Source organism: Oxyura jamaicensis, chromosome 3 (assembly GCF_011077185.1).
Source record: "Oxyura jamaicensis isolate SHBP4307 breed ruddy duck chromosome 3, BPBGC_Ojam_1.0, whole genome shotgun sequence".
Lineage (NCBI taxonomy): Eukaryota > Metazoa > Chordata > Aves > Anseriformes > Anatidae > Oxyura > Oxyura jamaicensis.
This window is the reverse complement of record NC_048895.1, coordinates 47371812-47387718: the sequence shown is the minus strand read 5'-3', so window position 1 is coordinate 47387718 and position 15907 is coordinate 47371812. Positions and strand designations below refer to the sequence as shown.

Genomic DNA, 15907 nt, shown 5'->3' with positions numbered 1-15907 from the left:
GAGCTGACAACATGTGAACAAGTGAACGGTAATGTGCATGCACAAAGTGTTGGTCAAAGGACATATATGTGTGTGCAATTACATGTTGTGCTGGAAGAGTCCATGCTGACAGCTTGTCTAATTTCACATTGGGCTAAAACAGAACATATGACTCCCTAAAACATTTTAAAAAGCATATATTTGAGGGTTTATGCATTCATTTTCTGACTTTACTCTGAATAATATACGGGGAGAGCAAGGTCCATTTCACAGTTCTCTTACATCCCAAGGTGCATACACACCAGATAAATAGAAAAGACTTGCATTACTGCTTAGATGTTTCTTCATCTGGTTAATTGTTCCTATCAGCAACAACATCCAGCCCTCCACATAGAAAACTGGCATTCAGGATACAAGAGATGTCTTTGAGGAGTAGCTAGAAAATGTGAGGCTTGGAAGTCAGATATGGTTTTGTGTAACCTTTCCAAAGTTGCTAAGAGAAGACTCGTCTAGCATTGTCTTATAAGCAGGAGTTTCCCAGAAGAAAGTCTACATGGAGTTATATTCTGCATAAAATAGCCTTAAGTACACAATAAGCCTCTTTTACACTGAAGACAGCACCTTTACATGAATATTAATTAATTTTATTAATGGGTATTTAGTTCTAAATAATAAATGAAGAGCTCGTTCAGTGGATCTGAAGTGGAATTCTTTCTGTTGGAAATGCCTCCATAGTGCACAAACTGTTTTCACCTACCAGAGAAGACAAGACTTCAAATACATGAGTAGTGGTGGAAATGACCCATAAAAGCCCTTCCAACCAAGGAGATTGAAGTGGTGCAAGTGTTTCAATGCTGGGATAATGAAATATAAAATTTCGAGTTTCCCGTTAGTAAATAATACCTTATCCATTTTGAACAAATCTTTGGTTCTATTCATTCATGAAACAGGCTAGTTTATCTGTTGCTTCTTTGTCAATCAACCACTTTTATGAAATGCTCATTTCCACTGTTTGGTGATCTATTAAAGATAGTGGGACTTGCCAATATTTTCTTCTGATAATGCTCATACTCTTTTAGATGTTCTCAAGCACAAAGCAGCAAGCAAAAACTGTTTTTGGTTTTACTTTGAAAAGTGGAACATAAATTAAGACAATGTGCCTTTACCACAAAGAAAGGTAATCGTATACTGTGCTGCATTAAGCAAAGTATTGCCAGTAGGTCAAGGGAGATGATCTTTCCCCTCTACTCAGCACCAGTGAAGCCACACCTGGAATGCTATGACCAGTTCTGGGCTCCCCAATACAAGAGAAATGGATCTGCTGGAGAGAGCCAGCTTCTTTTTACCAACATTGTTTCCTTTTTCTTTTACATACATCTTTACAAGAGAAGGGGCGAATTCGCTCTCATGTATTTCCTTTCATTAATGAAAACATTTTCATAGAAGTGGTTACTTTTAACAAAGGGTTCTTTTAAAAATTATATACTGTGGCATTTTGGCAAAGAAACAAGTTACAAAGAATTTGCATAGGAAGAGTAGGGGGATATCTTGTAGGCAGAACTGCTTATCATCAGTAGTAACTCAACATATTCATGTCATTTTTTCAAAACTAAAAAATCACAGCTTATAATTATCAGTATCATCTTCTGCCATCTTAGGTACCACATATATTCTCAGAAACACTACTACAAAGTTTAATTTATGTCCTTTGATGCCTTCCTGAGAACTACTTTGAGTCTTTTGATATGGAAGATTGCAGATTCTTTCTGCCTTGGTTTCTGTATTGGAAGAATGCTCTGCGCAACTTACACTGGAGAGGGAATAAATTTATTTGCCATGTTCCCACTGCAGCAGCTGTGTCCTATGACTCAGAAAACTGAACATGTTATTGAATGTCAATGATTGCACAGAGATAGGGAAAAATACATATTCATACATCTGAAAAGCAATGCCTGACGTTAAGCAGTGAACTATCCAAAATACATAACAGAAAGTAGGGATCACAGGGAAGAGTATTCTACTGGGTGACTTCATTGAAATAAGATTCTTTGTGAGAAACACTATTTATAGTAATTTAGGAGACCCTCAGTCATTGTTTCACTATATTCTATAATATTCAAAGTGTAAGTAATACAGCAGTGGAACTATTCTATTTCCTCAGTAACAAATCTGCTCAGGCTCTCTTGGTGACCCTGTATATCTGTTGAATATAACAGATGACACATTTAAAATTAAAACTTTTTTTTTTTTTTTTTTTTTGTAAAGGTGTAAAGTGATAATGAACATCTACTCTAGATCAAAGTGCACTTCTGTGGCTTTCAGGCTTCACCCGCAATGATTTGTGCTCAGATTTCAGATGATCTGCTAATATCTGACATCTGAGCTGTCTTGAAGACTTTTTACATGTGCTAGTTCTTAGATTAGTACTCCAGTTTTGTGGACCTTCCACCAGGGATTTATATATGTTTGAAGTTCTCAGCAACTTTGCATTGCACCACGACAGGCTGGAGTTTGACCAGCTAAAAAGCAGTTTTGCAAAAGAGGCCTTGCTGGTCCTGGTGGAGAATGAACCAACAATGTGGCAAAGCAAGCAAACAGCATCCTGAGCTGCATTAGGAAAAGCATAGCCAGCGGGTGAAGGGAGATGATCTTTCCCCTCTATTCAGCACGGGTGAGGCCACGCCTGGAGTGCTGTGTCCATTTCTGGCCTCCCCAGTACGAGAGAGACATGGCCATACTGTGAAGGACAAGGAATATGATGAAAGGACTGGAACACCTCTCCTATGAGGAAAGGCTAACAGAACTGGAATTGATCAACCTAGAGGAAAGAAGGCTCAGGGGGATCTCATCAGTGCACATAAATACCTGAAGGGAAAGTACAAAGACAATGGAGCCAGGCTCTTCTCAGTGGTGCCCAGTGACAGGACAAGAGGCAATGGGCACAAAGAGGAAATTCCACTTAAACATAATAACGTATTTATTTTTAACTGTGCAGGTGTTCAAACATTGCAACAGGTTGCCTGGAGTGCTTGTGGATTCTTGGTCCTTGGAGTTATTCACAGCCAGGCTGGACATGGTTCTGAGCAACTTTCTCTTGAAAACTAACTTCCAGAGGTCCCTCCACAACTCTATTTTGCTGTAATTTTAAACTACAGGCACGAGATGCTCTGGTAGATGGCCCAAACTGGAAGAGGTTAACATACAGGGATTTTGCACCTCATCAGGGACTTGCAGGGGGCTCCATGCAGGAATTTTCTCTGATTCAGCAGAAGATCAGAGGGCAAAATATCTCTCATGTGCAATATTTAGAATTCAAAACCCCCAATTTTACAGTAAGTTACACTTTATTAGGCATTTTCTAAAGTATTCAGAAAGAAGCAAAAACATATCATTGGAAAACATAAGAGACCCCTTATCTAATAAATGCTATTCCACTCCACAACGTTGCCTGCATTTTCTAAAAATTGTTGACACAAGTTAAACAGACCTATATTAATAAACACACTAAGTAATCTTCGTGTGATGTGTGGGAAATTCTGTCATGGTTTAGAAACCTTCTGGAGCTGATGAGAGTCATGAAAATATCCCCCAGAGGATTCATATATTTTCCTCAAGCAGTTTTCCTAAAAGATTAAAGTAGTATTTGAGAAGCTTACAGAATCACAGAGAAGCAGGAAAAGGATTTCAGCCACTAATAGATCTGGCAACACAGAACTAATATTAACACTATCATTTTACCTCCCTCAAAATTATGCCATAGCTACTAATGGTGCCATAGCTATTAATCCATCAGAACTTCTGCTATAAACCAGCATTTTCAGTGGTGATAAAATACAGAGTCTTTTCCTGAGCCTTAGACACCTCATCCAAGATGTGAAGATTTTATTAAATCATCTTCCTGTAGAGGAAGATAAATAAATAAATAAATAATAACAAAAAAGGTACTTCGCAGCAATTAAAGTTTCTTTTAAACATAAGCACCCTTTTATTCCACTTTGAGGAAATATTTCATTGAGGAAATATTTCATTCAGAATAAACAGAAAGAGGGACCAAAAAACATTTAATATTTATCAAAAGCATGGAATAATAATATTTTAAAATCTAAGATGATTTTTCCCATGTACTTGATCACTACACCTCAGTCTTGACTTGGAGTTTTAAAGATATCCTTTGGCTCCTTTGCTATGCCCAGGTAATAAATAGTCCAATAGCTAAAATACAAACCTTGGGGAAAACAAACAAACAAACAAACAAAAAACAAAACCACAACACACACACAACACAAAACCATGCATCTTCTGAAATATACAATCAGCAATTGAAAAGTTTAAAATAATTCAGAGCCACATGATGTGATGGTTACTCAAAACTCACAGGCATCAACAGAAAAGACTTCCACTAGAAAAGGCAGATAAAACCTGCCAAATTTGGTCCACAGAGATTTTTAAGATAGGTACAAAGCTCTGAAAGTACTTATTTACACAAATGATCAGAGTATGGTCTTTTGGGTAAATAATAATTAATTATAAACTCTCTGAGGGACTAATTCTATTTCTTGCTTTCTGCACTCTACATTAAATACACGTTAAAACACCAAGTAAACACACTTGTCAGGAGGATCACAATGACAGCCAGTATGTGCTTTTTTTTTTGTTTGGTTGTTTTTTTTTTTTTTTTTTTTTTTTTTTTGCTGTTGTTGTTGTTGTTGTTTTGTTTTGTTTTGTTTTGACCTGTGTATTTGATTAACTCAAAGTAGTGTCTTTATCTGAAAATCTTCATGGAGAAAAATGCAGGCAGTGCTGTGTCTGAACCACCACAATAGAAGACAGATTATTTGGGGTTTCTGGTTTTCAAGAACTAAAATAATCGCCAAAGGTTAGGATTAAAAAAATACTGGAATTTTAAACAGTATCAGAAAACAGATGTGACCCCACACTTTCAACTAAAAGACTTAAGGCTACACACTCAACTTGACATGCTAGAGTTACCTCCTAGGCCTATGATACCCACAATGTATCCTAGGCCTATGATACCCTAGGTCTGAACCCACACTGTTCAGACTGCCATATTTTAGCCAAGTCAGACTAAGTCTTTCTATTTTAAGCATATTTTTATTTATATAAGACTTTTAATTCAGAGAGCATACCCATCTACTTTCTCAGTACTCTACTTGACTTTCAATTTAATAGTTAAGATTATCTTTGGAAATCCAGCTGGGTGAATAGGAAAACTAAGCTGGCAGTAGTCATTCACAAACCTAATAAGAATTTCCCAAACATTTCCTGAGCAAACAGTTGTCATCCTGCTGCTGCTTCTGTTGTCTTGTAAACAGAAGTTTTAAGTGACTTAAACCAACTGTTTGTAAGTTAGAACTGCTTTATTTTAGGTCAATGGTTTTACCAACAGCTGCTCCACTGTAAAACTTCCCATTTACTGTAGATTACGAGGGGAAAAATTATAATAAAGAAGGTGAGAATGACACTCCAGTACCTGAGAGCAGTTAAATGCAATGGCAAAGAACCCAGCAGAGTGTCCCAGGGAAAGCAAATGATTTAACTGCTTGACTGCGTACCTCATTATACAAAGAAATATACTCCTGCAAGTTTTGCCTTCATCATGTGCTATGTGGAATAGCAAATCCCAGAGTTTCATACAACAGCTGTTGCTATGAATTTAGCAAGTATATAAACTCTTCATCCTCCTCTGTACTCCCCCCCCACCTTTTTTTTTTTTTTTTAAAAATATCCTTAATCAGGCATCAGCAAAACAGGCATGATTGAATCTGTTTTCTAGCTTTTCCATTACTTATTTATGTATGTCTCCTCTGGGGCTACAGAAGATGGTGGGAGATGTGGGAGAGATTTTGCACATTGCTGTTTCAAGATAGTACTAGTATAAATGGCATTGATATAGCAAAGTATCTTCCCACAGGCACTAATTAAAAAGCCATAAGCTCACATGAGTAGTGTTTGCTTCTATTTCTTTCCTTCAGTGCTCAATGCACTGAAGTTTTTCTCTTTTTCTCCCTGATTACAGCTACACATTAAAACCTGAGACAATATGAAGGTAGGAGAGAGAAATTTTTAGTACAACCCAGAAAACTAATCTCTGTTGTTGCTCTCCTGTGCACACTTTTGTATAATGAGTTATAGCAAAAATACTCTGACTTATTTTTAGAAATCTGGCTATGCAAGAGCTGATTATTGACAGAAGCATGGGTTCTGAAAACAGGTTACTGACTTGACTGCCAGTTTGTTTGTGATGAAATATTAATATTTGGCTATTTTCTGTAAACTGTTAACTCTTTTAGAGTTATCGCATTCCCATCACTATCAGAGACTGATATTATAACATGGATAAATCATGTATTTTTATGTGAACAAAAAAGGTTAGCCAGATTAAATTCTGACAGTAGAGCAAAAGCAAAATCAGTACAAGCAAATTGAAATGGTTCACTTGTAAATAAGATGGAGACAGCTGACAGAGAAGAAAATAGGAACAAGCAAATGAGACCTCAGAAGCCATAGTATTATTTTTACTGAGAAAGGAATGGGAAAAAAGTGAGAAGAGAGGGCATTTCATTTTTTAGTCGTATCAGTAGGACTTCCCATGATTTCAAATTGTCTATTGTCTCTTTGCTTACATACCTTGCCACCAGGTAAAGACACCAAATACAGAAACCCCAGTTCAGAAGTAAACTCCTCAGTTGCTAACGCAGGAGAAAAACAGGTTTTATTACTGAGGAACCAAGGACCTGCTCCTTGCTCTCTTAACGAAGGAGATGGGTGAAAAGTCTAAGCTTAAGGACTGAGCCATATCCTATATAACTGCTTTCAGAGTTACTGCAGTCAGTAAGTCTCCTTGGTCTCCATCTCTCAGAAATAATGTAACTAAATTCAATGAAGTGGATTTAATTAATTGATTAACTTTTAGATGAGACTTTAAATGGGAAAGGAACTCTTGCTCATTATTTGTAACGAGATGCTGAAGATCCTATTCTGTTCTTCATAAAAAATAGGCTTTTTTCCTATGAGTGGACTTAGGAATGTCAGATCTTTAAAAGGTTAGGTATTGGTACAAGTTTACTGGGCAAGTCGGAGCTCAAGAGGCCACAAACATACTGGAAAAGTGGGGTCAGCTGGCCTGTACTGATTTCCTGATCTTCTGCATATTGGGCCCATGCTAGGAATTTTAAAGCCCATTCTGGAATATCTACCCTACACTGCCATTGGTGGTGAAGAGGTATACCATCTGGTTAGGACTTCTCTCCTTTAACCCATAATGGATTTCAAATATTTGAATTTTTAACTCTTTCTCTCTCTGTGTATGCTTATATAGACACACAGATATCCACAGTGTAAAACGTTTCCTTTAGAAAGGAAAGCACTGTATAAATGTAAATATTGGGTAAATTCATTATCAAGTATTTCACTGCTATTTGCCAGACAGGAAAAAAAAAAAAAAAAAAAAAAAAAAAAGTGTGTCCTTACAGACACATAGTCCTTTAAGGACTATGTCCTTAAATCCCTAAATCATGAATGGAAGAAATACAAGATCCTGATGGACAGACGAGCAGAACTGGTAATACAGAAGGAACAGAGCTAACTCTGGCATTATGGTTGTTTATCTGTAGAGGGAGACCATATGCTCTGAAAGTGATATGCTTGGTCCTGGAGGGGGAAGATAGATACAGAAAGATTACAATACCCTTAACAGATATATTTTGCAGTGGGATTTACAACGTCTTTATGAAGTGTTTTACAGCTGACCCTTCAGCACTGAGGCTGAGGACAATGCTGGCATGAGTCACCAGGGTTAGGAGGCTCAGCTACAACCACCACTGTGGGACAAGGATCTGATCTGCTCTATAATCCATGAGGAACATTTTACTGGCAAACAACAGGCTAGAAAATTAAAATGAATTCCCAAGTCCAAGCGTAAACAGGTGGCAACTTTAAATCTAGGAAGCTAAATTACCATTTTTGTAAATCTCTTGGCATAATTAATGTCAGATTTACTTTTCTCACAAGAGAAATTTTCAACTCCATCCTTGTTACTGGCACCTGAACTGAAAACACTGTGTAACAAACAGGTCAATTTAACCAGCGGGGGCTGTTCTTAACTGTTTCTACATAAGATTTCCTGCTACAACAGTCACAGAAGTAGTAAGCTGTAGGTAGTGTCTTTGTTATGGTGCTGAGTAAGAGCTGCAACAAATACTATTATTTTCTAAACCCTATTAAAAGGATACAAAATAATGGTTAAATATTTCTACCATAATACAAAGGCAGGAAAGTGTTCCTTCACCCACAATAGTTTCCAAAGGTGATGAACAGGAGAGTAAAACTTCTGAAGACTAATTTTTCACAACAGATTAGTTTTCCCTTCACTTTTATGGATGAGGACAAGGTATATCTTCACTCAAGCCAATTATTACAGGTCTGAAAGTTTTACTGTAATGTAAAATAGGTGCAAGTGATAGAGAATGAGGCCCTCAGTATTTCATGAACTTTCAAGCTTTGAATATGCCTGCATTCAGTTACTAAAACTAGACTGAATGTATTGTGCTAATATTTTTACAGTACATAGATAATTAACCATGATTTAACCATGATGGAATACCATATATTTACGTATACATAAAAAGTCTGTGATTTTTCACTATGATTTTCAAGCCAAAACCAGATGTAAAATAATCTGATAAAATAAACAGACACCAATGTTCTTGTTTATTAAACAACCCTTTAAACAGATTGCAAGTCTCTATAACAGTGTTCCCCAGCATCCCACAATGATACTGGTGCTTGAGGAAAGCCCTTGGCCAGTGGGACTTCCTACAGATACAACTTGCACTGCACAGATCTCGTTTACATCATTTTATGCCACAGTAAAAACAGACCTTAACTGTAAAATCCTTTGTGATACCAAGCTAAGTAAAGTGCTCATTTAAATATGATTTGCTTATTGGCTGCTATTTGTTCAAAAGAGACCATCCTGAAATGATCCTCTCCAAATACTCCTAAGCTAAAATTTTGCTATGATGAAGACATGGTGATCTTGGTGACAAAGATCAAGAGGTCTCTTCCCACATGATCTTCAGGATTTTACATGCCCATTAAACACTCTTCTTGACATACACACACAAATTTATTTGTGCCTGCAATGTCCCTCCCTTTTTGAGTATTGTTTGTGAAGTAAGAGCAGGGGGATAGACAAGGAGTTTCTACTGGTACTTGCATCTTTCTCATGTGGAGACTTATGTAGAAAATTCATCAAAATTTTAGCAGCATACCTAAGGCTGACATAAAGTTGTAGTAGACCATAGAATAACTTATTTTTTCCACCTTTGTGCTTCCAATTTATACACAAACATGAAATTCCTTGTTAACAGGTGTGTTGCCCTCTGCTGAGTTTTAGCTGTATATGGACTACAGCTATAAAAGAACTGAAACTAGGTAAAAAAATCCTTGTAATTTCATCTTAAATTTTGGAGGCATACTTAATGTGAGTAGGTGACCTCATGTCAGGCATTTCCATGCAAAAGACAGTAATGAAGTTAAGTGTCAATAGATAAAGTTCAGATTCCATAAATATATCTTTTCCATTTTATTCCATAAAGTCTTTTAAAATAAAGCACATAAAAAATTGCATAACAGCAAGAATGAATAAAATAAATGCTTTCCTCTTCCCTCTTTACTTTACTATATTTTCTTTAGAGGAGAACTATTTTTTTTATATCATTCCACTAGATTTTGCAGCCATATGGTCAAATGGAGAACACAGTGACTAAGTGATAGACTTCCAGCCTCAACAGTCTGCATTTGAAAAGGAGTAGATCCATATGTTTTTTTTTTTTTGTTTTTTTTTTTTTTTTTCCATACCAGTTGCTACATTTGTCTTTTTTTTGCATAAGATACACATCTGGGAGAGCACTTTGTACACAGAGTCAGTTGAAATTATTCCTGGTAGTACAGAAAGGTCAGACTCTACCTATTAAAATGAGCCTATGCCAGAAGTTAACCTACTGCCTTAGCTTTCACTAACAGCTTTTGACTTCATGAACATAGCACAGCTAGAGAACATTTATGTATAATCAAAGTACAGACAGGTAAGTCTAATACACATTGTTTGTTGTAAGCTAGATACACCAATTTACAGTAAACTAGTGCCAAGATCATTGCAGTCTAGATATTTTTTTTATAGGTCTAGTTTCTGAAACGGCTGACTTTTAATATCAGCAATGTGCAGCAATGTGAAGCAAGCCTCAATGACATGGAGATTTGTGACCTTTTCTTTACTTCTGTCTCTATATGACTTAAAATCCTGGCAAAGACCAAGTCCTGGGCCTGCTGTTTTCATTGACCATCTCCTTTCTTCAGCTGATAGACCAATAAATACAGGCTCCATTTTTTTTTTTCCTAGTTGTTAGTTGTTTTATATGTTATACAATTCAAATGGATTTTGTACAGCAAATGCTTTCTGCAAAGTAAAAATACCAGACAAGAGGTGAGGTTGTTCATGCAATATGCTCTAACAAATGAACTGCATCACTCCTAATACACTTGATCATACCTGGTTGTAAAAGTTTGGCATAATCCATAATTTATTATTTGAAGGAGAATCTTTAAAGAGGAGGGAGAAGACAGTACTTAGTTACATTTATACGCATTTATACTCATTTTGTTTATTGTTTATGGGTCTCACATAAGCTTATTACTCTAAAGGGAATAAAATCAGGCATAGATTTAGCTCAGTAGCTACACTAACCCTTCTTTTTTTGAGAGAAGCCCCCAATTCAATTTCTCGCTGGAATGGGTTTTTCACAAATAAGGATAATCCTTCATTTACTGTTTACACACTTGGTTACCTTTTAGCATTCTTCCCTGTCATATCAAGTTCTAAAATTTTATTTAAAATTGCCAGAATTCATTTAAGCATTAGCTGGTTTTATTATAGTTATGGACGAGCTGGCATTCAACAAATTTAGCATTAGCAAAGAACAGTAGTGATTTTATCAGAATATAACAGGACCCATACCCAATTTTTACCTTCATTTTCTTGTGACGTGTTACTGTTCATGCAGAAAAATAGCTAGCTAGTACAAAATGAGTATCTGTATTGGCAAAAACTAAGTAGTTTCTTTTTGACAGTCCCCTCTTCCTCCTTCTCTTTTTGCCTAAGATAGACACAAATACTCTCAGGCCCCCAACTTCATTTTATCAGAGTGTACAAGCGAAAACAGAAGGTAGATACCTGCATGGCCTCTATGAAGTATACAGAAAGATTCTGTTTACTACACAAACTATGAGATGCAAAAATATCAGATATATTTTAAATAAGAAAGTGACAACATGTCAATTCTCTTTAATGTAATTTACTGTTGTGGTTTTGTCTGGGACAGAGTTACTTTTCTTTCTAGAGGCTGGTATGACACTGTGTTTCCCACTTTTGCTGAAAATAGTGGTGATAACACTCCGACGTTTCAGCTGTTGCAGAGCTGTGCTCACACAGAGCCCAGGACTCTTCTGCTCCTGGTACCGCCCTGCCAGCGAGGAGGCTGGGGGTGCATCAGGAGCTGTGGGGGGGGACACAGCCAGGACAGCCTGGGCTGGCCAGAGGGATGTCCCATGCCATGGGGCACTGTGCTCAGCAATAACAGCTGGGGCAAACGAGGAGGAAGGGGGGACATCGGGAGTGATGGTGTTTGTCCTCCTGAGGAACCACTTGGCGTGCTGAGCCCTGCTGGCCTGGGAATGGCTAAACCCCTGCCTGCCGATGGGAAACAGCGAGGGGATCCCTTGCTTGGCTTTGCTTGTGCGCCTGGCCATTGCTTCACCTGGTGAACTGTCCTCCTCTCAGCCCATGAGTTCTCACACTTCTACTTTTCTGATCCTCCCTCCCATCCCTCCTGGTGACAGTAAGCGAGTGGCTGGGCAGTTGAGCTGCCTGATGAGGCTAAACCACAACATTTACAAATTGAGATATACTAGAAGGAAGCAACAGCAAAACAGAAATTTGAATCAAATTGAAGGAAAAGTTTAGCTAGTTGATTCTACTTGAAGTGGTGATGATAATAATAATAATAAAAAACCTACAATTTCTAATTTCCTCTTTAAATTATCATCTTGCCAAAATGCCAATGTCAGCAATTCATCACCAGGCCTGAATTTTAGGAAACAGCTTTTTACGTTAGCAAAAAGTCAGTACTGAGAACTCAAGCTGACAGCAGAATTAAACATGCAACCTGCTAGCTCCCATTTCTGATCACAGCTTAGAACTTGAAAAGCCTGGTCCTGCATTCCTCATAATTAGGTTAGCCACATGGGCAGGGTGAAAATGGGTCTAACTTACCATAGCATCAACTGAATAATTATGAATGCATGTTAAGGCACTGTTACCACAAGGTCAAGACCTACAGGCAAATTAAGGGAAAAATGTGTCTCCTGACACTATTCAAACAGCCTGAGAGTGAGGCAACTTTAATTTTTAAATCTATCTTCAATATGTAATCTTCTACATCACCATCAAGAATTTTTGCTTTTTTTTTTTTTTTTTTTTTTTCTGACATTGTCCTATATCAGAAACACCTGTATTACACCAAATGATAGCAAACAGGTTGCTTAAAATACTAGTCAAAAAGTGAGATTCCAGAAGATAAAATATAACTAATAATATTGCACAATAGAAGTACATTTGCTTACATGAATTCTGGGTTTTTCATGGTTTTTCTTTTAAGAATTTCTAATACTGTACAAAACGATGGACATTTAAATGCCCTCAACTGTTCATTTTACAATTGACTAAACTGATCTATAGGCTTATAAAGCTTTATAGGCTTATAAAGCAGACGATACACAAAACTTTACTTTCTGATGGCATCTGACTCTATTATTTTAAATTCATTTGACTTCATGCCAAAATTACAGGCTCATTTCAGGCAGAGGCTTACTGTTATGACTTGATGTCTACAGAAAGCTCCATGATGCTCAAGACTCATACAGGTAACCAGGCAGTCTTTCAGTCTGGTGTCTCTTTTTACAGATTGTATGAATTTTCTTCTAACCACATTTAGAAAGAGCTTGGAGGTTTTTAATCTGAGCTAAAGTAAATATATCTACAAATATGGAAAATATTGAATATTCAAACAAAAATATTTACCAACCATATAAAACACCAGGCAAATCTTGGGTTAAAAACATTCTTTCCTATTTGCCTGAGTTGTTAGTTGAAAAGCAAGCAAGCAATTAGAAATGACTGAAATGAAAAACCTAACTTCAGGGGAATTAATTTCTTCCATCTGAAACTAAACTTTTAAAATTATGCAAGTCAAAATATGCAGACAGAATATTAACACCTAAGAACAAACACATTGTTCACATGAAGTCAGTTCAAAACTGTACATCCTCTTAGCTGTATAGGTGGTAATGTGCTAGCAGACAGCCAGACTGTAACCCAAGTTATGTTGTGGACCAACATAACTCACTGTTATAAATATGACATACTTCAGGGAAGTTTTTTGTTTGTTTGTTTTTTGTTTTTGTTTTTGTTTTTAATTTTGAGAACTTCCCCTACCATCTATGGCATCTATATTGGTAATAGACAAATAACACCACCCTTGGTTATTATGATTTTTGCTTTCAAAATTATGGATGTTATTTTCAGCAATACTCCTGCTTCAAGATGAGACAGATGTTTTCAGCTGGCAGGCTACATGCAGAGTTAGACGGAAGAAAGCTAGCAAAAACCTCTCTTTGTGCTCTTTATGGGAAGGTTGAGAGATGGATGAAAATGTAGTGCCTTATTCTCAAACAGGAAACTTCTGCTTAGCTGAGCTGGCTTTTTTGACAACACAAATCAGATAATAACAGCTGATGAGCATATGAAGATCAAATCTAAGTCAAAATAGCACTCCTACTCTTTTAGCTCATCTTTTATGACACTACACACAGCTATCTCAACGAGAAAGACAGACTTTCCCAGACTATCCAAAAGTCTGCTCCAGTATCGCCATTAGTGAACGCAGCAATAAGAAATTTAGTATCAGGTAAGTGGTACAGATATGCAAGTTCAGGAACCATGGATCTGTAGTTTTAAGTATCAATAAAACTGAACAGAGGGTATGGGTTATACCTTAAGCAAGCCCATAATTGTGATGCCTACAACTGTTATGAAATTTACATCAGTGCCTAAAATCTTTAAACTTCCATCAGTGCCAGAAATTTCATCATGTGCTAGGAACTGTCATTATAGTTGCAGTTAGCATCTTTATCTTTGTCCCAAAGCAGCAAGTTTAAATGTCAGTATATCCAAACAACATAAGGCTTAGAGATTCAGGTACCTAACACTCATGGCTGAACAGTTTTCAGTGTTAAAAAAAAAAAAAAAAAAAAAAAAAAAGAGAGAGAGATCTCAGTAAAGTTTGTTCTCTGATTGTCTTACAAGATGCAGCCTGAAATGAAAACATTTCTGTATATATTTTTTCTCCCTAGATCTAATGCTATCAGATATTTATCAATTCCACCACTACTAGCTTGAAAAATTTTCACAAACTCACTCTGTGAATCTATGTCCAAAATTTGTTCCAACTATGCTGGCATCATTAAAACAATACAGCAGTGTTAGGATGGCTGCAGTTGAACAGGTAGTTAAAAAAAAGAATAAAAAATAAAATAAAAATAATTAAAAAAAAAAAAAGCCCACTTATTCCAGGACAGATAATTCTCAAATGTAACTGTTAGAATCTGTACAGATTAGAGGTAGCTGCACCCACTCTAGAAAGTAGATCTCTTTGCCTATAAAAAAGTAAACAACTCCTTCCTAGCCAAGGTGTTTTCACATGTCTGAAAAGTCTATGTGCCCCATGTTGACAAAAACATGCTATTTCACTTAAATTGATAGTATTGTACCATTAGACTGCTAAAATATTTATCTATAAGTCTATATCTATAATACGTTTCGTAGTTACTACAGAGCCCCCACAATTTTCTTCTTTCTTTTAACAAAACCAGTTAGACCATTAAGAATTATGACTCAGAACTCTTGCCAAAGATCAGATTCTCCAAATAAAATCTAGAAAACTTACAGATTCTGATGTTAGATTTTTCTTTGTGTAGTTAAAAATGAAAGAAAAAAATAGAAGAAAAAAAAAAAACACCACCCTCCCAATACGACCTAAAAAAATAATAATAATAATTAATCACAGAAACATTTGCTATAGCTCTATCAAAAAAAAAAAAAAAACAAAAACAAAAAACTTTTATGTCCAAGTTATATCACCAAATTCAAATGGACTCTTTTTCACTAAGAAGCAAGCTTTAAACATACAGCAATTACTGAAGGGAAGCAAGGATGCCGTCTTTTGTCCAGCTGCTTACAACAGAAAAACATAAAAGAATTCTAACAGTTTAACTGTGGATTACTAACTGGTCCACATCACATGTCCCTAAGAACTTATTACCACATTAAGAAAATTTCTCTGAGAAGAAGGGGGAATTTTTCCTTAGTACACTGCATACTTCTACCAGTATGGTTCAATCAAAATAACTGTGATGGTTGTGGTTGCATCTTGTTAGCGATGATTTACAAATATTCAGCTCTGAGCAAAGTTTAACAAGTTAGACTTTAATAACTTCAGATCTCAACTCTATCCAATCAAGTATAATCAATATAACTTCAAATTAGTTTATTTATTAGCTTCAAAAGTCTGACTTCTTATTTAGATTATAAGTACCCTAAACCCTTTTATTAACTAATTCCATCCAAAACAAAGGAAAACAAACAAACAAACAAACAAAAAACCCCTCTGACATAAGGAAGAAACAAAGGTTTGGCCGGGTTTCTTCTAAAATGAGCTAGAAGAGAGATTTGTTTATAGTAGACGTAAACAGTTACTTTAATGTTTTTAATTAATCATCATAATTATCAGTA

General features: G+C 36.3%; 1 protein-coding gene and 1 long non-coding RNA gene across 3 annotated transcripts in view; both read right to left on the bottom strand.

Moving 5' to 3' along the window:
- Positions 1 to 15907, bottom strand: part of PRKN (parkin RBR E3 ubiquitin protein ligase) — a 743993-nt gene that overhangs the window by 445588 nt on the left and 282498 nt on the right. The gene's annotated exons all lie outside the window — the stretch shown is intronic.
- Positions 4704 to 6498, bottom strand: LOC118165319. The gene is made up of 2 exons (XR_004749983.1): positions 5033 to 6498; positions 4704 to 4998 (listed from the first exon to the last, which is right to left on the bottom strand). It is a non-coding gene; the product is annotated as an uncharacterized LOC118165319 (long non-coding RNA).